Source organism: Lycorma delicatula, chromosome 2 (genome assembly GCF_047948215.1).
Source record: "Lycorma delicatula isolate Av1 chromosome 2, ASM4794821v1, whole genome shotgun sequence".
NCBI lineage: Eukaryota > Metazoa > Arthropoda > Insecta > Hemiptera > Fulgoridae > Lycorma > Lycorma delicatula.
This window is the reverse complement of record NC_134456.1, coordinates 222,833,400-222,858,452: the sequence shown is the minus strand read 5'-3', so window position 1 is coordinate 222,858,452 and position 25,053 is coordinate 222,833,400. Positions and strand designations below refer to the sequence as shown.

Genomic DNA, 25,053 nt, shown 5'->3' with positions numbered 1-25,053 from the left:
ATGTTGCCTACGCACTTCGGTATACAATCTGCTTTATATCCTGTCGAGAAGTGCCCTGAAGTTCTGCGACATTAACTCGGTTGTATTTTCGCTTCTTATTTTATATCCTTTGAATGACTTTTTTTATACCTTCTAAATAATTTTGTCTTTGTTTTTAATCTTTTTCTCTTATAATAAAATATGCAATATAAATATAAATATATTGTGAATTAGTAGAAGTATAACGTTATTCATAGGTAAAAATTAAGGAAAAAAAATCGTATGAACGTAGATACATGTTAAGCGTTTCAAAATATTTAGCTCGAAATTTAACGTAAAAATAAAAAAAATAAGTAATTTTAAATACAATCTTTATATAAAGTTGAAGTAGACGTTTCAAAATTTACAACAAAAATTTCTTTTAAGAAAATATAAAATTTGTCTTAAAAAAAAGTAAAAATTTTATAATATTAGAAATTATATATTAATTTAATATTATAATTTTTTTAAACAAATTTTAGATAAACGAATAATCCTCCTTTTCGCATCTAAAAAAAATCCCTTGTTTTTAATCTGATTATTTTATTGTAAAAAACAACGAAATCGTAATTTATTTTTAATGTAAAATAGTCAGAACAATGAGTAATTGATCTAACAATCACGTTACAAGATGAAAATATCCATTGACAACTAGTGAAATTAGGTCTTTAAATTAAAATGCCTTTAAAAATTAATTTATTAAATTTGGTTAAAATAACAAAACAAACATCGACACTATTGTTCAAACGATTTAATGTAAAATGAATGAAAACAGTTTAATAATTGTTCGTTAATTTTGTTAAACGCTTTGATTTCTTGCTTTTTTGAATCAAGCTGAATATCGTATTTAAATTAGCGATTCCTCATCCTCGGAAAAATTATAACCGTTTAACGAATTTTATTTTAATTTATTATTATTACGTTAACAACAACAAGGGACCCAGATTTGCTGTTTCTGCTCTTCATAAATGATATTTCGTAAGTCATCTATTAATTATCAATTATACACCGATGACTTAAGACCCACCATCGTATCTTTCTGTTTATAGTATCCATCGCTCCAGAATAATTTACGCTGATCTCAGATTATTATAGCTGAATTATATGTCGCTGAACATCAACAAAATCCTTTGTATCAGATGTTCCCGAAAGCCAGACCTGTTAATCTTCCATTATTCCATAGATTCCCATGTTATACGAAGAGAAAGGCTTGTTCCCGACCTCGGCGTTCTTGACTTCGAATTATATAAGAATAATCGTATTAATAACTTTGTTAATAAAGGTAAGCGAAATATAACGTATATCCACTTATAAAACGTATATCCAAACCTTTTCAAGAAATATCGACATATTTACTACAGAGCACATGCCAGATATAATCTGGAGTACGCTATAACAGCGCGTGTTCTGCCTGGGACAGAACACGTGCTTACACCGATACGGATATTGAGGGCGTCCAAAATAATTTTATTTCGTGGTTGCGTCATATATTCGAATTAAATCACCTTACTACTGTTGATATTCGATTCCAATATAAGTTACCGCTTTTATCTGCGAGAAGAGATTTCAACAACGGTTTTTAAGAGGTGATGGGCATCGACTGCTTCGGTCATTTTTCCCTATGATAATGGAAATCTTTAGCGTATGAAAGATGCCATGCTTGACAGGGATTCGAACCCAGGACCTCCAAGGATGAAAAGGTTAAAAACTACCACTCCTCCACGGAGATCGGCGAAATTGTTGATTTCTATTATGTTACACCTTAAAGGGTAGTGATGCTGCCTCGAATATCTGTCTCAGAATACCAAACAGAAGAATACGCAAATTTTGTCGTTTAGTCGTCTCAATAAAAAGATTGCTGGCTCCAGAAACGAAGATGTTTTAGTACTGCGTCCGCATTTTGGAGCGATACCGATTTATTCGAACAAAATCAAAACATTTTCAAGAGCAATCTGAAAAGAATCTTATTCCTATTTCGATTCTTCTTGGGGTTTTTCTTTCTTTATCGTGCAGTACTACTGACTTCGGCTGTTTACTATATTTAAATTCCACTTGTTACTTCCTGTTACCTACCAGATTTTGTCCTTCTAGAGTGGTAAAGATTCTTTGTAAGGAGAGATAGAGGAGAATCATTAACAATTATTATTATTATTTATTTAATTTCTTTTATATTTTATTTTAATCTTAATATTAATAAAAATACCGTAAACTTCGTTGCGATGTAAGCATCTTTCTTGACTAAGTTGTACTTTTCTGAATATGTAGCAGGATTTTGAGCAGGACAAGGAGAAATCTTGATCTGTTAAAATGGCTTGCGAGATTTTTTGTTGATCTTTGCATTTGCGTCTTATTGTTCAAGTCAGTTATTCGTAGTCTACTTGAATATTCAAATCCACCTGGAATTATCGGAGAGAGAGTATATTTCGCAAAAGATTGAATCTATTCAGAACAACTTTTTATCTTGGCTTTCTCGTAAGTTTCATCTTCAATATCTTGACGAACTACAGCTAAGTCAATTTATAATTTACTATCTGTTATATGTCGCAAAGAATAATCTAAGTATTACGCGGATATAATCCTGCGCCAAACAAAGTACAACTAAGATTCCCGGACGCATTATTAGAAATGTTTACGCTTTTATTTAAAATATGTAATCTATTTCATCGATGAAGAGAAGTACTATTTTTGCTGTAGACAATTTTAAGAGAATAAATTTTTTTTGAACCGAGGAAGAATTTTATTAATGTTTTAAGAAGTTTATATTTTAATTGTATATTAAAGATTTATTGGAAAACCTAAGTAATTCATCTGTAGAATTGAATTAGAAAAAAACTGACACAAGACCTGCCTTGTCTTTTCGATTAATTGGTCATTTTTACTTTTCTCATCGGCAATGTCTATCCCCTTCGCCGCCCAGTTTTCTGTTTTTGTCTGGGAAGAATTTTTTTTTAGCGAGTCGTCTTCCTGCATTTGAGCGGAGAGGCGATTCACGTAATCTTGGTGTCTCACTAGACCTTGACATCTGGATGCAAATTTTTTCTCATCCCTTCTCCCACACCAAAAAAAAAATTACAACGTTATTATTAACATGAGATTTGTTAATCTTTGTACATTTTTGCGCGAAAACACTTTGAACATCAAAATGACATCAAGCCAAAAATCTTTTGCTACATATTATTAAGCATCAATGACGACATAAAAGATTTAAGAAATATTTTAATTATGTTTCTAGACCATATTAACTTTTTGTTTAATAGATTTTCTACAAAAGTTATCTGTTAAATCCTACACAATGAGTTAGCCGGAAGGGGGCTTAGAAAAAAAAAAATTTACATTTATATAAAATAGAGAAAGAATTGTGAAAATCGAGTTATTTTACCCCAAAAATATATAGAAAATAAAATTAATCTGTTTTAAAATTTGACAATTTTATAAGATTGAAATTTTCCAGCTAAATTTTTATTTATATCGTTTAGTTAAACAGTTATGTCGTAAGTTAATCTTTTTATTCCTCTTCTTTATTTTGTATTCTTTATTTCTGTTTATTCCTGAGTTTGAATTCATAAATTCAATTAATAATTGTATTTATAGTATCAAGGCATTTTCGCTTGTATTATGATTACAAACAATTAATAAAAAAGAAAATTATATTTCCATATTTAAAGGAATTTCTTTTATGTGTCTTTTTACTTCCTTGTATGAAGTAAAGGAAGCATTGTGATTGCGAAAATTTCGGCTTTCAGATTTCAACTGAAAAATTTATTTTGAGCATCTCTGAATCCATTTTGACTAGTTTTGGCGTGACGTCTGTACGTACGTACGTATCTCAAAAACGGTTAGCTGTAGCATATTGAAATTTTGGATTTAGGACTGTTGTAACATCTAGTTGTGCACCTTCCCTTTTAATTGCAATTGATTAGACCAGATGTCTCCAAAAAGCTCAAAATAAAAAAAAATTGTATTTTGGATTTTTTCTTAACTGCAATAATGAGCTGTCATTGAGAGCTTTTCAACGATATATCATGTTACTTATTTTCATCGGTTCCAGAGTTATAGCCAAATAATATTTTAATTAATAAAATGTTTGGATCTTACTAATGGGGAAGGCACATCGGTTCGAATCTGACTTCGTTTCCAACTTTTTTTTAAATTTAAATATCTTGATTTATTAATAATTCTTAACCTCTGATTGTAAAAAAATGACCAATAAATAATAATATTTCAATAATAATAATTTAAAAAAATGTATATGAAAATAAAATAAGAAGCTATTAGTGAAATAAAATTTTAAGTACTTTTTAAAAGTGTAATTTAATAGACGCACAAGGAAGTCATGTGGTGTCCACATCAGATTTGGTGAAATATCTGATTATTTAATATCAATTGAAAATTATAATTTAGAATCGTATTATTTTTACTTACGCTTTTGTTTCATTCTACTTGATAATAAATATCGCTATAAAATTGAGTAACTTTCTCCTGTTTTGTTTTTGTTTTAATTTTGTTCATAGTTAAAAAACTAATAATTTAAAAACCTTACTATTAGATATATATATATATATATATATAAGACTTACATTTATTTAAAGGGTAATAAAGGAACCTTTACTCTAACCTAATATTTCAGCAATTGTGCAACTGTTTACTTTTATTAAAGAATTGGAGGATCGTATCTCACTTTAAAATGAAATAAGTTTAAATGAAGTGCAGCAATAATTTGTATATGTAATTTAATACGCGTACAAGGAAGTCATGTGGCGTCCGGATCAGATATTTTATTATGAATTAAAAGAAAATATATATTTCATTAAATAAATATTACATCAAACACCTATTATTCCGTGAATTTAATTTACAGTGCATTAAACAAGATATTTTTACAACGGATATTGCTTACCTCTAAAATACCTCTATCAGTTTAAAAATATTTTTATTTGAAACATGTTACGTACAGCAATTTTAATGTTATTGATTTTGTCTAGACACAGCAAGAACACGCGTTTTTATATGCGGTTTTTCTACTATTTACTTTTTCTATAAACAACAGTTTTAATATGTAGATGTTTGCATGTAACATTTTACATATGATGTGTGTTCTCAAAATTATAATATGTTACGTAATATAACATAATTTTAAAACAAAACACAAATAAATTAATTTACGTTGTTACGATAAATACCATCGTAGCGAAAAATTATTTCAATTCAGTTACCTTTTTTATTCCAGTATTTTTAATTAACGGTAAATTCTGTATAAATGTTCATATTAAACACGTTGCACGCCATACTTAACTTGGTTACCGCATATTTGATCTGCGGGTAAAAGTAACCTCAATTTCAGTTCAAAATAACTTAATAAAATAAAATTTATAAAAGTAATAATTTAGTAGCTCTGCTGATTAATTTTACATACCGTGTATTTCGTTAATTTGTCTTTGTATCGTCTGTTATTGAATCAGACTTTAAAAGTAATTTCATTTTACGGTTCTACGGGATAAACAAGGTTATAAAGACCTCTTAATATTAAATACTCATTTGCTGTACTGTTCATCAGTAAGGTTTGATAACATCCCTAACACGTAAAAGGTAAATAGAATTGATGCTAGTACTTTGCATTAAACTGCGGTGAAATAAATGCTATATTTCTTCAGATTTATGTGATAAACTACAAAATTGGTAGTTTCTACATAATTTTTTTCGAAAGCAACCAAGATATCTCAATTTTTATTAGATTTTCTATGAAAAACTCAAAGATTTATTTTAAAATTGATCAGATTATAGATTATTAAAACAGACATTTTAGAGAGGATAAATAATTCAACCTGTATTATAATAATAAAAATTTGATATAAAAGTTTCTAATTGTTACGGATAAATTAACGTAACTTAAATAAAAACAAATTATTTTAACTGAAAAGTATTAAAATGATTATTTGAGGAAGTATATTATTTTTTACTCGCTGTCGTTTTCGGAAGGCGATCTTTACTTCTTCAGTCCTAATAATTTTGAATCTTAAAATTCGATATAAAAGTTTCTAATCATTATAAAGCGATTAATCTGATTTAAGTAAACGCAGATCGTTTTAATAAAGAACTGTTTAAACTTCTTCAGTCCTAATAAATGTAAAATTTTAAAATGTGACGTAAACGTTGCTGCTAATTATTATCGATTGAATTATCGTAACTGAACTAAAAATAAACCGTTTAAAGGTTACAAATAAAAATAAACTTTTAATTTAAAGATTATATAAATAAATATATAATTTTTATTGTTTCGCTCAATGTGGATCTCGAATATCGACTTCGTCAGATCTGATGATAAATGTGAATTTTAAAAATCGATACAAACCTTTCCGATTATTATCAGTTGATTAACGTAATTTAAGTAAACACATATTATCTTAATATACAAATATTATAATTTCTTAACCGCTATAATATAAAAATAATATCTATAATACTATCTTATCTTTACTATAATATCTTAGTATACACATATTATCTTAATGGTTTCGCTCGATGTGGATTTCGGATGCTGCTCCCGATTTCTGAAAAAATTAATTATGTGAATTGCAAAATATGATATAACAGTTTCTAATTGTTACCGATCGATTAACCTAATTTATGTAAAAAAACAATCCCTTTCGGCACGCCGGAAGACGGAGGTAGATTTCACCGGTGCTGAATAGAGGATAAAAAAGATTTTTCCACCTTAAAGTTAAGAAAAACTTCAAATTTACTCGATACGACAACGGTCGCTTGTGAAAAAAGTTTCCCGTGTTTAGCATACGACGAGCCCCATCTTCTTACAATTGCAGTAAAATTTTGGTCATCCCTTGTCGTAAGGTTGATCATATAAAATTTTTTTCATACAATAGTTTTAAATGTTTTAATTTAAAAAAAATTATGTTTAGAGAATTAACATTTAACAATTAACAACCGATTAGATACTGTGTCTATTAAGGGAGGTATTGTTTTTTTCTATCTTCGAAACCCCATTTTTCCACCCCCTTGGCCAATGGTTTGTAATATCAAAAAATTTACTTAGATAAATTTTAGGCCTTAATCTAGAACCCACCGGGTTGGTCTAGTGGTGAACGCGTCTTCTCAAATCAGTTGATTTGGAAGCCGAGAGTTCCAGCGTTCAAGTCCTACTAAAGCCAGTTATTTTTACACGGATTTGAATACTAGATCGTGGGTACCGGTGTTCTTTGGCGGTTGGGTTTCAATTAACCACACATCTCAGGAATGGTCGAACTGAGAATGTACAAGACTAACACTTCATTTACACTCATACATATCATCCTCATTCATCCTCTGAAGAATTATCTAAACGGTAGTTGCCGGAGGCTACACAGGAAAAAGAAAGGCCTTTATCTAGAGAATAGTAGGAACTTTAAACGAATTCGATATTTTTCTTAATAAGAAAATTATAGCGATATTTTGTTTTTCGAAAAAGCCCCCCTGTGATCCGATTTTGCCCATTAACGAACCCCACCGAAAGTTTGGGTTGATATATTTTATATATCAATTAGAAAATTACTGACGTAAATTTACGGCAGTTATTGAGTTCACAAGAAAGTGAAATATATATATCAATATATTTATAAAATTTTGGACTAACGGTGGTTTTCGGGTTTGGGGGATGAGAAACGCGAAGATATGTCGAAATTTTCCGGAAGTCCAATCACGGTACTCATTACAATAGGTTTCATAAGAAAGTTACCAAAATTATTTTTGAAGAAAAGTTTTGAAATTAACAATTTAATATTTAAAAACATACTACATCTGTAAGAGATTTTGATAATTTTTAGATTAAAACATAAATTTAATTACTTATTTACTTATTAGAAGACGTATTTTCAGATCGATTATTTAATTTTGATTGTATATATGGTTTTAAAGATAATTATAAAATTATGAATTTTAATTTTTTAAATTAACAATATTATCCAAAATACCTTTTAGGATTTCCCTATTTCTCTAAGGCGTTTACCGTAATAATATAACATTATATTCTTCTATGTTGCATAAGACTAAAAAGAAGTTATTTATCGAAGTATACGTAAGGGGGTCCGTGGTTTTTTTTTTTTTTTAATTAAAACTAAACCTTCAACTTTTATCTTAATTTAATTTACCCTGTTACAGTTATTTTGATGGAATAGCAAACAAAACTGAAAGTGTACTTTACTACGCTGCTGTAATGAATGTAAGATGATGTAAATTAAATAGATTTTTATGGCTTTTTAATTAATTTTAATTCAATAATGTTCAGTACTTAACGAAAATAAATTATAATAATTAATTAAATGTCGCTAAATAAATCTAAAAAGTAAAATAAAATAATCTTAACCTGTATTCAAAGAAGGAAAGAATCACCTTAATTAATTGCTTTTCTGGTTTCAGCTCTTTGCAATTCCCTTCAATCAGTGTTGTTTTTGTATAACTGACATTAACCGATTACAATTAATTACAGCTAGATTTGTTCTTTTTCTATAAAACTCTGTAATCTTTTCTTTTTTTCTAGCTACATTATTAATTCAGTAAGTTGATTTTAAAAGGTTACACCGCCAACCGTTTATTTTAAAAAAATATAAAATATTTTGTTTAAACAAAATTCCTTATTTATATTATATTTTATTATAAACGTGTAGATGTTTAAAATAAAATTCGTTCTATTTTAAAGAAATATTAAAATGATTATCGTAAATAAAAACTCTTTACTCGAAAAAAAAAATTTTTCTTTAAGATCAAATCTTTTTCCTTTGAAACAACAATTTTATAAAAGCTTCTGTAGCCCACGGCTTTACAGGAAAAAAATACATATACGAGTATACGCACAAGTAAGACATGTAGAAAACGTCATAGATAAAAATTTCGTTATATCAAGTACGTTTAATTTTAAACCTGGGGTTTTAAAATTACGTTTCGCTTTAAAAATAAACAATTTAAAAAACGAAATAAACTTTATCGTGTAATTAATGTATTATCGAAAAAAATTACGATGAAATTGTAAACCGTACGGTAAGAGTCTCGCAGAAATCATTTTTTTCGATCAAAAAACAAAATTTTCTATAATATAAATAAAAATGCTTTTAACAAAACGATACTGATATCAGAAAAGGTAACGCACTACATTTCTATTATCAAAACCTAGTATTAATTTACAACTTAAAAAAAAATACGTGTTAAATTTTTATGTGATGATAGATATACTATAATAGATAATAAACAATGTTTAAGCGTTCCATATCATTAGAAAAAAAAGAAAAATTTGTGTATAAATTACGTATAATTTTTCTCACAAGAATAATTGTGTATATATATTTGATTATATAACTATTTTACCGACTCGTATTCTAGGAGTGCGACAGCGGTCTGGATTAAAATAAGGTTTGTATTCCCTCACATCCGCATATTCACAAAGTATTACTAGCCACTCTTAAATGAGATTCCATTATTTGAAGTACGCTAACTAAAAAGATTATCGATGTTTTCGATAAACTAAACGACCTTTTTCACAAAAAAAATGCTTATTATTTTTTATACGGTATAAAAGCAGGAAATTTTTGGGGTACATAAATTAAAATCTAATAATGTGTTAAACAAAACTAGTACACCAATATATAATACGAAAGGTAAAGTCGATAGATGGGTGGAATATATTGAAGAGTTATACGGAGGAAATGAATTAGAAAATGGTGTTATAGAGGAAGAAGAGGAAGTTGAGAGGATGAAATGGGAGAAACAATACTGAGATCTGAATTTAAGAGAGCATTAAAAGATTTAAATAGCAAAAAGGCTCCTGGAATAGACGGAATACCTGTAGAATTACTGCGCAGTGCAGGCGAGGAAGCGATTGATAGATTATACAAACTGGTGTGTAATATTTATGAAAAAAGGGGAATTTCCGTCAGACTTCAAAAAAAGTGTTATAGTCATGATACCAAAGAAAGCAGGGGCATATAAATGTGAAGAATACAGAACAATTAGTTTAACTAGTCACGCATCAAAAATCTTAACTAGAATTCTATACAGAAGAATTGAGAGGAGAGTGGAAGAAGTGTTAGGAGAAGACCAATTTGGTTTCAGGAAAAGTATAGAGACAAGGGAAGCAATTTTAGCGCTCAGATTAATAGTAGAAGGAAGATTAAAGAAAAACAAACCGACATACTTGGCGTTTATAGACCTAGAAAAGGCATTCGATAACGTAGACTGGAATAAAATGTTCAGCATTTTAAAAAAATTAGGGTTCAAATACAGAGATAGAAGAACAATTGCTAACATGTACAGGAACCAAACAGCAACAGTAATAATCGAAGAACATAAGAAAGAAGCCGTAATAAGAAAGGGAGTCCGACAAGGATGTTCCCTATCTCCGTTACTTTGTAATCTTTACGTAGAACTAGCAATTAATGATGTTAAAGAACAATTTAGATTCGGAGTAACAGTACAAGGTGAAAAGATAAAGACGCTACGATTTGCTGATGATATAGTAATTCTAGCCGAGAGTAAAAAGGATTTAGAAGAAACAATGAACGGCATAGATGAAGTCCTACGCAAGAACTATCGCGTGAAAATAAACAAGAACAAAACAAAAGTAATGAAATGTAGTAGAAATAACAAAGATGGACCGCTGAATGTGAAAATAGGAGGAGAAAATATTATGGAGGTAGAAGAATTTTGTTATTTGGGAAGTAGAATTACTAAAGATGGACGAAGCAGGAGCGATATAAAATGCCGAATAGCACAAGCGAAACGAGCCTTCAGTAAGAAATATAATTTGTTTACATCAAAAATTAATTTAAATGTCAGGAAAAGATTTTTGAAAGTATATGTTTGGAGTGTCGCTTTATATGGAAGTGAAACTTGGACGATCGGAGTATCTGAGAAAAAAAGATTAGACGCTTTGAAATGCGGTGCTATAGGAGAATGTTAAAAATCAGACGGGTGGATAAAGTGACAAATGAAGAGGTATTGCGGCAAATAGATAAAGAAAGAAGCATTTGGAAAAATATAGTTAAAAGAAGAGATAGACTTATAGGCCACATACTAAGGCATCCTGGAATAGTCGCTTTAATATTGGAAGGACAGGTAGAAGGAAAACATTGTGTAGGCAGGCCACGTTTGGAATATGTAAAACAAATTGTTAGGGATGTAGGATGTAGGATGTAGAAGGTATACTGAAATGAGACGACTAGCACTACATAGGGAATCTTGGAGAGCTACATCAAACCAGTCAAATTACTGAAGATAAAAAAAAAATAAAAGCAAATAAATATTTGTACAAAATGTATTATGAAGTCAAATTTTATAAATATTAAATTCAAACTAAGCTTCATATCCCAAAAATAATATATATCTTTAAAAAATATGTTTTTAATGTTATTCTGTATTTGTTGTTGAAATAATTTTGTTTATTTTTGTTTGTTTTAAAAAAACCACACAGAGGGAATTAGACTATGTAAATATTACGCGTCGGTCGAAAACTCAGCCAGCACGGGAGGACATTTCGTTGCGCTACTCATTCTACACCGAACGGGGAGAGAGAGTTGCGACTAGATAACCGGTCGTCACCATTTGTATGCGGTTGCAACAGTTTTTTATTTACTTAATTTATAGAAACATATTTAGAAAAATTTCCTATTATATAGTACAATTTTAATTTAAAACATAAACATAGGTCGTAACTGTATGCGTTTACTATTTAGTTAGAAGTATTTGTCCTACGTTTTAAGCAGATCTTTTACAAATTTGATCGTTTATAATTTAGCAGTTGTAATAGTAAATACCTCTTCTCGCATTACATATGTAAGCTTTCTCATTTCCATTTCCATTTTTTTCTCTGTAGCCTAACTCGTTGAGGTAGTTAGATTTCTACTCGGTCCAGAGTTTTACTTTGCGCCTTGTTGATGGTAATGCAAAATGCTAACTTTAGAGTGAGGAAATATATTTTCTCTCAAAAATGTTATTTGAATTTAGTGATAGACTCGGTGTAAGCTCATTTGATGGCGCTTGATGTGGTGAATCTGTATCAATTTGTTGCTGAATTGTTTCGATTTTAATGCAGTTTAGTACGAGGAAAGTTATGCTCTCTTAAAACTTCTCATAATTGAGTGAGCGTAGCCGATATATGCGGGGTTACATGAACTCTGATGTATTGAGTGTTTAAGATCCCCAACGAAGTTTTAACTAAATTAGTTATTAAGTAATTGAAGACAAACTAATTTCTTTTTTTTAGTTTATTACCAACTCTGAACGTCTAATCTGTCAAAATAGTAACGCTTCACTTCTCACCAAATCAAACAGATCTCATTAATTAACTCATAAAATCGTTCCTCAATTTTCAGTAAAATTAATGGAAAATTTGTAGAATTATTGCCAAAAGTTTTAATTTTTTAACTAATGAATCGTACATAATTGCCAGTTGCTGTTTTAACGAAAATAACATATTATAGGTTAAGACGGATTTATTCAAATTGAAAACTTGTTAACTTAAATATATATATATATATATATATATATATATATATATAAAACCGGGAATTAATTCCCGGTTATTAATTAATAAATTCTCTTTATATAAAAAGTCTAAAAAACTAAGATATCAAAAAATGGTTATTTTGAAAACATTCAGAAATTAATAAATTCAGAAATCCTGATAACTGCGAATCGATCATTGTAAACAAAGAAGTACGACCCTTAACATCATAAATGATTCTAATCTATTAACGTAATAAAAATATAAAATAGCATCAAAATCTCGAAGAATCACAATTGCTTCCATTATTAATTAATTAATTCGTATTAATTATTTAATAGATCTTGTGACGAAATTGAATTCAAGAAGTTTGACGACTAGGCCGTACCGTACGATTGCTGCGTGTATGCGCTAACAATTAAAGAACAAAAACACGTTTAATATAATACAAACAAATATCGCAACGTAAAATTTTATCTTAATGTTTAAACACCTCCCACCTTGACGTACTCGGTTAGTGAATGGCTTGTAAGTAATTTCAGTAAAACATTATTTTCGATAGAAGGCACAATCACAATCGCTGTGATTGTGCCTTCTATCGAAAACGTTAGACATTTGTGTAGAATTGACCTGTTGCTTTTACCATAGATTATCCAATATTTCTCACGAACATGAAAATGGAGTAATCGAGACCCTGCATGGAAGAGCCTAAAAATGATTGGATGCTTATTGTTACAATTACAATCTTCTTCCCGCTTTTAGACAATCGTTTCAATCTATACGTTTGCAGTCTGCTTACTTCACATACATATGAATTAGCCTGTAATTTTTTAATTTCAGTTCGCAGATAAAATTGAGTACGAATAATATATCGCATTAAAATAATTCCTTCTCTTCAATAGATTTTATTTTTTTTACGTTTAAAATTTTTAATAAATCTCAAACAATAACGTAATGCCCTGGAAGACCAAATTTATGTTTCGATTATGTTTAGTGGACTGTAAATAAAACAAACACCGATTCATATTAACAATAATAATTTAATGCATCTTGAGATAATAAGATTGAATTCAACAAGTTTGGAGACTATGCCGTATCGAATGATTGCGTGTTACGCTCTAACAATTAAAAATTGTTAACAATTTATTATACACATGTATAATAAAATACAAATTATGTTGAAAAGAAGAAAAAATTAATATTTCATATCACACGGTGCCAGACAGCAGCGCTGCCCGAACAACAATATTGATTTAACCAAATGATTCCATTCTGTATTCTGATTTAAATTTAAACGTCTGAACATCACATTTAAACCGACCACAGCCATGCGTTTTTCTGATTAATAAGAATACGAGAGATTCCAACCGATCGCAACTGTTAATTTCTTAAGTCAAATAATAAATACATTGTACCGATAGAAAAATACCGGAATAAGTGTCGCGGTGGGCAAAAGTCTTTCCTAATCGTAACACTTCGTACGTTGAAATATCGTACTAAAAACCGGTACTGATACCAAATCTATCAAACTCCAGTCCGTTTTATTAGTTATAAAATTATACGTATGTTACCGTTTAGAATTAGAGCTTTTGAATAAAATCTATCGGTATCGATCAAACAAAATCTACAAAATATCATAATTTAACCGTAAAAAAACGCATTACATTTTTTTTACCTCCTACGGATTTAAACTAACTAAATATGCCTACGTTTTAATAATTTGACTTTATATCATTAAATGATCATTGATAACTAAACTTGCTCTTAAACTAAAATTTCTTATTTCCTTTTTCTATTTTTGCCAAAATGTATGTTATAATTTTTTTTAACCTAACCAAACTTAATTTATTTTATAAAAAAAAAAGTCTGAAAAAAGATTTTTACAGATATTTTAAATTAAAATCTAACATTTAAATATTATTAAAATTACATATTTGAAGCAAAATTACATATTATATTAAAAATATTAATTCTGAATATTAAATGTAGCATAATAAATGAAAATATTATGTTTAATAAAAGCGTTGAAAAGGGAGACGAATTGAAAAAAAAAAACAATTGGGACATTTATACTACGATTTTGCTAAATTAAATGCTGGAATGTCTTCCCGAAGTGAAGCTGTTTATTCAGTTATGTTCTGGGTGTATACAAGCTGAACAACCCAGCCATCCTCCCGTTACAATATCTTATTAAGGGAATCCTCGTGCAAATCTATATATATATATATATATATTCTACGTAAATCTGTTAATATTTTATTTGTTATTCTAGTAAAAATGGCGTAAATAAATTCCTTGTTTAATTCTACTTTACCGCTTGATAACTCCGATTTCATAATTTTACATATTTATTTCCACTTTTGAAATTAATATTTTTTCTAATTTTGAAATCTATCGTGTAAAAATTTGACATCAAATGGAATAAAAAAAAACAATCGCAGGTAAAGAGACGTGTAAAGTTACACTTTTCCTTAAAAATGGGGTTCTGTATTTCTATCTTTGAGCCCAAAAACGGAGTAAGTTTTTCATAGCTAATAGATAGAAAGAAATTTTCTGAATCCGCGTCTTTTTGATTTTATCATTATTTTAATCAACATAATAGGCCTGAAAAATTCAGCAGGTACCTCCTGGCTGTGCGTAATTTATTTTTACGAAATTTATTCCTTAACACTTTTGCGGTTGTTTACAGTTTATATGAATACTAGCGGACCCGGCAGACGTTGCCCTGACGTAGCATTATTGTTCTGTAACTATAATTAACTTATATTTTAACTTTATAAATGTTATAATTTATTTTCAAAGAGCCGTTCAATACTTCATAAGTTGCATAGAATCAAATGAGAACTGATAATTTAAATTTGTAGGTTAAGTCGATTGTTATTGAATGCACAATGAATGATGTGTATACATCATTAAAATTCATGAAAAATCATGTAAAATACTCACTTCAATACTGCACCTTACAAATTTGCACAATGTATACATTTTAATTACACTTTAAAACGTTATTTCAATAAATTTTTTTTTTTTTTTTTTTTGTCTTCAGTCATTTGACTGGTTTGATGCAGCTCTCCAAGATTCCCTATCTAGTGCTAGTCGTTTCATTTCAGTATACGCTCTACATCCTACATCCCCAACAATTTGTTTTACATACTCCAAACGTGGCCTGCCTACACAATTTTTCCCTTCTACCTGTCCTTCCAATATTAAAGCGACTATTCCAGGATGCCTAAGTATGTGGCCTATAAGTCTGTCTCTTCTTTTAACTATATTTTTCCAAATGCTACTTTTTTCATCTATTTGCCGCAATACCTCTTCATTTGTCACTTTATCCACCCGTCTGATTTTTAACATTCTCCTATAGCACCACATTTCAAAAGCTTCTAATCTTTTCTTCTCAGATACTCCGATCGTCCAAGTTTCACTTCCATATAAAGCGACACTCCAAACATACACTTTCAAAAATCTTTTCCTCACATTTAAATTCATTTTTGATGTAAACAAATTATATTTCTTACTGAAGGCTCGTTTAGCTTGTGCTATTCGGCATTTTATATCGCTCCTGCTTCGTCCATCTTTAGTAATTTTACTTCCCAAATAACAAAATTCTTCTACCTCCATAATCTTTTCTCCTCCTATTTTCATATTCAGTGGTCCATCTTTGTTATTTCTACTACATTTCATTACTTTTGTTTTGTTCTTGTTTATTTTCATGCGATAGTTCTTGCGTAGGACTTCATCTGTGCCGTTCATTGTTTCTTCTAAATCCTTTTTACTCTCGGCTAGAATTACTATATCATCAGCAAATCGTAGCATCTTTATCTTTTCACCTTGTACTGTTACTCCGAATCTAAATTGTTCTTTAACATCATTAACTGCTAGTTCCATGTAAAGATTAAAAAGTAACGGCGATAGGGAACATCCTTGTCGGACTCCCTTTCTTATTAGGGCTTCTTTCTTATGTTCTTCAATTGTTATTGTTGCTGTTTGGTTCCTGTACATGTTAGCAATTGTTCTTCTATCTCTGTATTTGAACCCTAATTTTTTTAACTAATAATAACTAATAATCTATTCTATCAGACTCTAAGCGCGCAATTCTATCAGACTCGGCAATGCTTCGCTATCGATAGATTTGAGTATACATACAGATTAAATAAACATAATTGAAAGTTTCTTTAAACATTAAAAAACTGAACATTAGGAACTTTACAAAATTTAACCTTTCCCTTTATAAAAGCCAGAATGTAAATAAATCCAAATGGCAAATCAACAGCACTACCTATCGGATTTAATTCACACCACTCTCTAATCACAGTATTCAGTGGATAATAACTTTTTAACGAAAAGAGATATGGCTGCAAAATCATCACAATTAATACTGAACATTTAGAAACTTATTCAACATTACGGAACTTCACAAAATTTAACCTTTCACTTCATAAAAGTCAGAATGTAAATAAATCCAATTGTCAGAACAGCACTACATACCGGATTTAATTCAAACTACTCTCTAAACACGGCAGTTCGTTAAAAATACGAATTTTAATTTAATAACAATACTATACTACGACGCAAGTAACTGATATGCGAAAAAGCAAGAAAATAATTAACTTTCCTAGAATCCGATCGCAGCACCAACTACTGATATGCCAAAAAATAAAAACAAATTTCTAAAATGCGATCGCAGCGCTGCCTACTGGATCCAATTGTGAACCTTAACCATCCCAAGATCAACAGCAACACATAAATAAATAAATTAATTTAAAAAATATTTCCTATCATGTGAATCTAAACCATACTCGAATCCCCTTGAACACACACAAAAAATTTCATCAAAATAGGTCCAGCCGTTTAGGAGGAGTTCAGTGACATACACACGCACACAAGAAATATATATATATATATATATATATAAAGATAATAAGTATTTCATAATTTTACATAAAATACAGTTTATAAATCGCGTGTAAAAACATATACACATAAAAGTAATTTATGCCTATTCAATGATTTTTAAGCGTAGTTCCATTACTCGCGTAAATCTAAATTAAAAACTTTTCTAGAATCTCAATGTTTTTAAAAGACTAATGATTTTCTAGAAAATAACCAGATTTGAATATTTTCTTATTAACTTTTAAATAGGTTAATTGCATTAGAATTAACCAGCCTCAGTGGCGCCGAGTGGGTGGGTTTCGGCCTTTTCATCCGGAGGTCTCGGAAATTCCGGTCAAGCACGTCATTTTTCATTCGCTACAAAAATTATATTTCATATAGGAATATGAAACTCATATATGAACTCGTAGGAACGAGTTTCTGTAGTGAATTTCATCAAACAGAAAAAAAAATGTACCTGTACCTGTGTTACATGTAATTACAATATACAAAATCAGATTTTAGTATTCATCTTCCTAGTTTCCATCGCCCAAAATTTAATACATCTTTATGAAAATTTATTTTAAAGTTCCAATACGTTTCCGTTATTTTGTAGCAATGAAACAAAAGACCTAGGATTTTAATAGTAAAATTTCCTGTAGTTTCTTATTATCGCTTACCGTTCGTCATTTGTTCCAAGGCTTTCTTTAGTTTGCAAAAATAGTTACAGGATTTGTAATCTCCTGCAGTAAATGGAGTCTCTTTGTTCACTCCTTTAACAAAAAAAATCAATTTTATGAGCTAGGCTCTTAGATAAAAATGGAGCGCGCTTTGTTTAACGGCTTCGTAAATTTCAAGACGGTCCAAACAAAAAGATTCTCCCTATTTCAATTTTGATGCCGTGTATCGAAAACATGTCTACTTGGACTGTGCACTCGCGGATATGAAAAAATGAGAAAAACTGGATTTTCCGATCGCATAAGTCACGGAAAATCATCATCATTCTCATCATCGATTTCAGTAAATCTTTCATGTAAAGAAAAAAAGAAGGTCTTATCATCTTTTTATCTAACTCATTAGAAATATTTTTATCGAAATTATTTTCCTAAAAAAAAAAAAAAATAATTCATTACATAGCAGACTAACTGTAAAGCTATTCCTTCTTTATTATCGATTAAATGAGTTTTTTACAAACACACACACCCAAGCGCGCTCGAGAACACCTGTAAAGCTGTATTAGTGCATGACGTGCAGTTTACGTTTTAATAATCCATTATAAATAATAATATCTTCTAAAATTATTGATGATTTACCTGAAATCTTGATCCAGGCTGACTAATAATGAGATATCTGGTTGTTAGAAGTCACTAGTTCTGAAACAAATTAAAATGATGTTAATTAAAAGTTTCAGATAAAATGACCGGTTAAAATAAATTCTTATTTTAATACTTGATATAATTAGATTAGATTTATATTTAAATGATTAAAGATAATCATCATTATTTCAAATTACCTTCTTTTATTACTTAAAATAAGGAATGTGAATACAACAGGCACATTAATCCAGTAGAATCTTCACATTCGAAATTTTCCTATCCAAATTTTCTTTTAATCAATAAGATTACCAATCAGAAAACATAAATTCGATCTTTTTTTTTATATTTTTGTTTATGTTTTGTCCTTTATTTAGAATGGAGATTTGCATAAAATATTAATAGGTTGCAATGCTTTAATATTTTTATAATTTTACGACTTCCAGGAAAATCAGGTTATTGAGGTTAACCTCTTATTATTATAGGCATCATACTCGTGTGATAATTAATTATACTAAGGTTCTTGTAGGTTAATGCACCGTGTCCAGATTGAGTGGTGGATTCTGTTCAGTTTCATGTCCTCCTTATTAATGGTAAATAAACTATCTAACTCTTTTCTTCTTACTTATGTAAAGCATATCGATTTGTTATTCTAGTCGAGTTCAACAGCTGTTTTATTTTATATATTTTTTCTTTTTGATAGTATTATTAGTCTAAATCAATCGATAAAGGATATAACTTAAAATGTTACACTAAATACAAATATATTAATTATAATACTCTTTGAACATTAATATTGTATATGTACACCGTTTTAACTTAACAATCTGAGATAATTTACTATCGATATAATATTTAAATAAATGAAACTGTATTTAAATGTGTTATAAATTAAATATATATTGATCAGACTAACAAGGACTGGACCACAAACACCGACCTGGAATTCTTTGGCAAGTTTGTCAAAACGTTGTTCATCAAGGTCTGCAGTCATACGGGTAGGGTGGTGATTATTGCCAGAGACCTTATGCTAAATCTCTGCAGTTCTGAGAGAGCAACAGGAATCGCCTGACAGAGGTGATCAATCAGCGGGAATTCCCGTCTGATAACGGTGAGGTTCCCACCTTTGAGAGAAGCAAAAATTCTATCGTTGTTGGGTGTGACCTTATATACAGTCGTGCCATGTCGACAGGATCAGTAATTGGTTGGTTGCTGACTGACCAAGCGTTGTACGCTCAGTGACCGTCGTCTGATCTTGTTTGTAGTGTCAACGAGGTCTAGATATTAAACACCGCCTAGGAAAGATCTCGAACGAGAATTGCCTTAGACTGAGGGAGGTAATTGCCTCCAAGCTAGTGGGCCCCGTGACCCCGATGAGCTGTTCTGCAAAGTCAGAGAGAAGTGTGATGAAACTGGTGCTTTCATTAAGGTTACACAAGGCCAGAAGACAGTATACCGGTGGTCATTGGAACTCTCTGGACTAAGAAAGGTATTCTGAGCGGCGCGCCAGAGATTGCAGTGAGTTAGCAGTAGTGGAGATAAGCGGCATATATGTGAGGCGTTAGCCTAGCTCAGAGAATCAAGGCAGAAATATAGATTTTTGGAGGAGAGCATTTCAGGTTGTCACGAAACGCTTCGGCCGAAGGCTACAGATTCTCACCTCCCACCTAAGGCCACCTTAAGAATAGTGTTCGGATGCTTTTCCCTGATGCGGTTGTGATTATCAGCCAGGAGATAGCAGCTGATAATATATTGAACTCGAAGAACTGCTGGCGGCAACAAGAAAGATGAAGGTGGGGAAGAGCCCGAGCTTCGATAGTATACACGTAGAAGTGGTACACATTGTGATGGAGTTGGCTACGATCAAGGTTTTACAGGCATATAACCTGATACTGCTGGACGAGCGGATTCCTAAGGATTGAAAATAATCACGACTTGTCCTTCCGAAAAAATTGAGAAGCACAACACATGACCCGGTAGCATATAGACCATAGTGTCTGCTAAATAACTTCAGCAAGCTGTTCGAGAAAATGCCTTCAGTACACCTTAAAGAGAGAATCGATTGGAGCGGTGGTCTTTATCAGTTACAGTATCGCTTCCGCGAAGGTAGATCTACGGTCGAAGATAGGTCATTTAATGAAGATTGTCGATGATGCGGCTGTAAGTACGCTGAGGAGACTGCTGATCCTGGCCATCGTAATGCTGGATGTGAAGAATTCGTTCAACAGCGTTACGTGGGCTGCGATTCTGGACGCACATAAGATGAAAGGGTAGAGCTATACTTCATAAGAGTGGCAAAAATATCTTAGTAATCCTTGGGAGAACGAAGACAGAGCAAGAGGAAACTCGAACCTATACGATTTGAGATTGGTGATGACGATCGTTCCTGGCCCAGATGTCAAATATCTGTATATCTGGTTAGATTAGACGGAAGTTGTCAAAAAGGCACAGTGAGTTGTATGTTGAGTTGCCTATTCACGAATGTTAGTGGACCGAGAGCCTACAAGAGGAGACTATATGTACTCCTCTTGTTGTGCGTTCAGTCTTGTTATATGGGGCATCAGCATAGATTAGAGCACTTCAAGCTCAACGAAACAGGGCGATAATCCAGAACATTCAAAGAAATATGTCATTAAGACTTTGGACATAGAACAGTGTCGTTCGATGCGGCTTATGAAGTCGTGGGTACGCCTCCTATTTATCAACTGGTCAGTGCGCGGCCCGATCGCTATCGTAGTAAGGGGGGCCGGAAACGTATGATGTTCTCCTGAACCAATGGTAGTGAAGCTAGGAAGAGTCTACAAAGAGCAGGTGGACCTTTAAACTGATTTTGGAGATTAAACTGTGGCTGTAACGGAGATTCGGTTAGCTGACCTATGAACTCACTGAATTCCTGACTTGTCACAGCTATTCCAGGACTTACCTGTTCAGATTTAGGCGCAGCGAGGGTGATTGGCGCCCTTGATGAAGTTGAACATGTGATTTTTACATGTTTTAGCTCTCGAATTGATTCGAGAGCGCGTTGTGTTGCGGTAACGAGCTCTCTTGACGCCAACAATATTGTTGGCGGTATGCTCTACTACGCCGAAAGTGGGACTTATGCTCCTCACCATCTCTGAGATGGTGAGGAGTATCATCTTCGGAAAGGATGCCGATACGTAAGATCGAAAGACAGCTTGCGGGAGTGGGGGACGCATGTCCTCGTATCGACGTGGGTGTGCGTTCTCCGTTGAGGCCCGTGGAACTCCTCTTTCCTCCTGCTGCATCCTTCTGTCAGGTGATCTTGCTCTTTGCGTGACTGGGATGAGCATCATCGCTGGGAAGGTAGACAAACGCGTTGTGGAGGGACAAACTACGGCGGGGCGGGGGCGTTCGTTCGTAGCCGATCTTGGATGAGCGTTTCTTATTCATCCTCGTGGGACTCCGCAATCCCGCCATCGTCTTCTGGCTGGCGATCCTGCAAGCTACACCTGATATTGAGTTATGCTTTTTAGCGGGTCCAGTCTTCGATTGTTGCCTGTGCGGATGGACAGCGGCTGGCAGGCCTTTTCCTTCCTCCGACGGAAAAAAAACTCCGTAAGTATAAAAGTATAAATCTTCACCGACCAATAGTTAACAATTTTTTAACTTTATGCCATCATTATTTCATAATGTGTTCAAATATAAAATCGGTTGCGACAACAAAAATGAAGGCATGAACAACGAAACATTTAAAAGGATTGGAAAAATTAATTATCGGGTAATTTTTTTAGTAAATAGCAATGGTCTTTGGAATATACTGTACATTATAATAGAGTAATTTAAATTATACAATAAATCAATAAATTGTGAATATTAATAGTATAAAAACATCTTTAAAAAAAAAATGACCTTTTCTCGTATCTAAGTTTTTTCTTAGATTATTTTGGTTCTGAGAAGTTTTTAACGTATCTACGTGCGTATATTTATTCTCTCTAAACAATTACTATTTCTTTTTTAAAAATTATTTTTGAAATTGCTCGTATATAATTTTAAAAAGATTATTAGAAATAAATATATTTGTATATATTTATTTTTAAAAAATACACAAAAATGAAACGATCTCCAAAAAAGAAAACAAATTAGAAGATAACGACGTTTAATAATGATGTAATTTTCACTTTATAGCTGAAAAACAAAACCTTCTTGGAAATTGACCTCACTGTATTAACGATGCCATGACCATTAAATGAAACTGTAGTTACCTAATTGTCTTAAAGATTCTAATTAGTAAAGTTAGCTTTTCCGTTGACAATATTATGGCATTTATAGTGTTATAACTTTCTCTTATTGCTTTCTGCTTACACTCGCTGTCCGATCATAGAATGTTTGTATGTTTATTGCGTATTGCTTTTTCTTATTTATTACAAAAGACTTGAGAACAAATTGCTCAAACGGGTATTAATTAGTAAGTACTTATTGAGATCGCATAAAAACATTTTAAAGGAATTTTGAATATTACTAAGTAATTATTTAATCGGTGAATAAAATATTAGTCGATATTAAATGTTTTCTACGTTTATTTTGATATTCTACAGTACGATGAATTAGACTCGAAAATAGATCGAGAGACAAGATCTGCACGGAAATACTTGCCTCGGCTGACATCTTATACGTTCTTCGAATTTACATCGACCTATATTATTAGTTTTTGATGCGAATCTTAGATTAGCGTATTCCGTTATCGCAATTTGGACATACATCGAAAATTCTCGTTGCCAGAGGATTTTCAAACTATTTTTCATATGCACACTTAGTTGTTAGCATTAAAAATAAGTAAAATTAAACCAGACAGGAAAAAAATTGAGCCTGAAATTATATGTAAAAAATTATTGAAACGATTTTCAAGAATTAAGTTTTCAAAAATTATACAATTTTATATCATTCTCTTCAATTTTGTTGGGTTTTAATGTCTACTTCAATTTTTCCCCGGATAAATATATACAAATAAACTGTTGTTTAAAACTTTTATCCTTCCTTTTTTACAGGTTTTTGTAAGAAAACTACGATATTATTTCAGTCATACAGCGTTAAGGGGGGGGGGGTGAAAATGAATTTTCTTGCGTTTTGAGATATGAAGATTACAAAAATACCGTTCATATATAAAAATTTGATGTTTGAAAATCTCCAAAACTACTTTTGTCATTTTAGATATGCTGTAGCGTTGTATATGAAGTCGTGTATATGAAAATTTGATGAACTTTGGTTCAGTCGTTCTTCAGTTACACTCAATTTAAGATCGACGACAGACAACATAACATCAAATTGGGGTTACGTTACTTTTTTCATACGCGCGCTTATATAGCGATTCACAAAGACGAGCGAGTTGAAGTTTGATATTTGCGTGCGAGGTCTACTCGTTAATCGAAAGTATGTAGCGCGTTGTATTCTGAGAATCAATCCAATTCTGACTGCGAATTGATGAGGACGTCGGAAAAGAAAAGTCGGTCTTCTTGCGCAGTTCCGTGCTTTTCTACATCCTTTCATGAATTTATATCTTCTGATCAGAGGTTTGTACCTCCGATGAAATTATTAAGTTAAAAGGTAGGTTTTTCTTTCATATTTGTAGTCTGTCTAGTAAAATATTTGAAAAAAAGCGTATGTTTGCCAGTCTCTTACGCATATTTTTAATCTGTCTCACCCATGTGCTAAAACAAATTATCATCTCATTTAAAGAAGATTACAAAACGTTAAATTTATTTATAAACCTATAGCTTTAATCTTTACATAGTCTATCTTTAATAAACGTATTAAACATGGATTTAATGAATGTTTTTAACAAATAAGAATAAGTTGTTGAATAATGGTCAATTCTGCATTAAAACTCCTACAAGTAATTTTGTAAGTACAAGTAATCCAGGACCCTACATCGGAGTCCCTCCCACATCATCAGAACATCCCGACCTCCTCTTCCGGATAGCCAAAATGTCCCTCGACGGGAGGACTTCGAAATTAGGTTAATTGCGATGACGATTTCTTCACGGAAGTGGTCCACGATGTCCGGCCACGGAGGTCGAAATTTTTGTTCTAACGCAAAAATAATAAATACGTTGAGAAAAGAATTCTTAAGTTAAAGAAAAAAAAACGATAATCTTGTCAAAACTGGCTTTGTAAACAGAATATGGAATATCTTTCGTTTAAAGAAATAAACCGGCGGACTTATTATTTACAGATTACGAATAAAAATTAAAAAAATTATTATACATTAACAAAAACATATATAATAAACTTTCTTTTTCTGTTTAGCCTCTGTAACCACCGTAAGGTGCTTCAGAGCATGATATGTATGAATGTAAAGAGGTGTAATCTTGTACGGTCTCAGGTCGAATATTCCTGAGATCTGCGGTTAAT

At 31.3% G+C, this 25,053-nt stretch overlaps 1 protein-coding gene across 2 annotated transcripts in view; it reads right to left on the bottom strand.

Moving 5' to 3' along the window:
• The window catches only part of Sytalpha (Synaptotagmin alpha), a 760,002-nt gene that overhangs the window by 368,324 nt on the left and 366,625 nt on the right, over positions 1-25,053 (bottom strand). For both annotated transcript variants that reach the window (XM_075358087.1, XM_075358086.1), the window contains exon 4: positions 18,685-18,744. The gene's annotated coding sequence lies outside the window, so the exon portion shown is untranslated. The remainder of the gene's footprint in view (positions 1-18,684; positions 18,745-25,053) is intronic.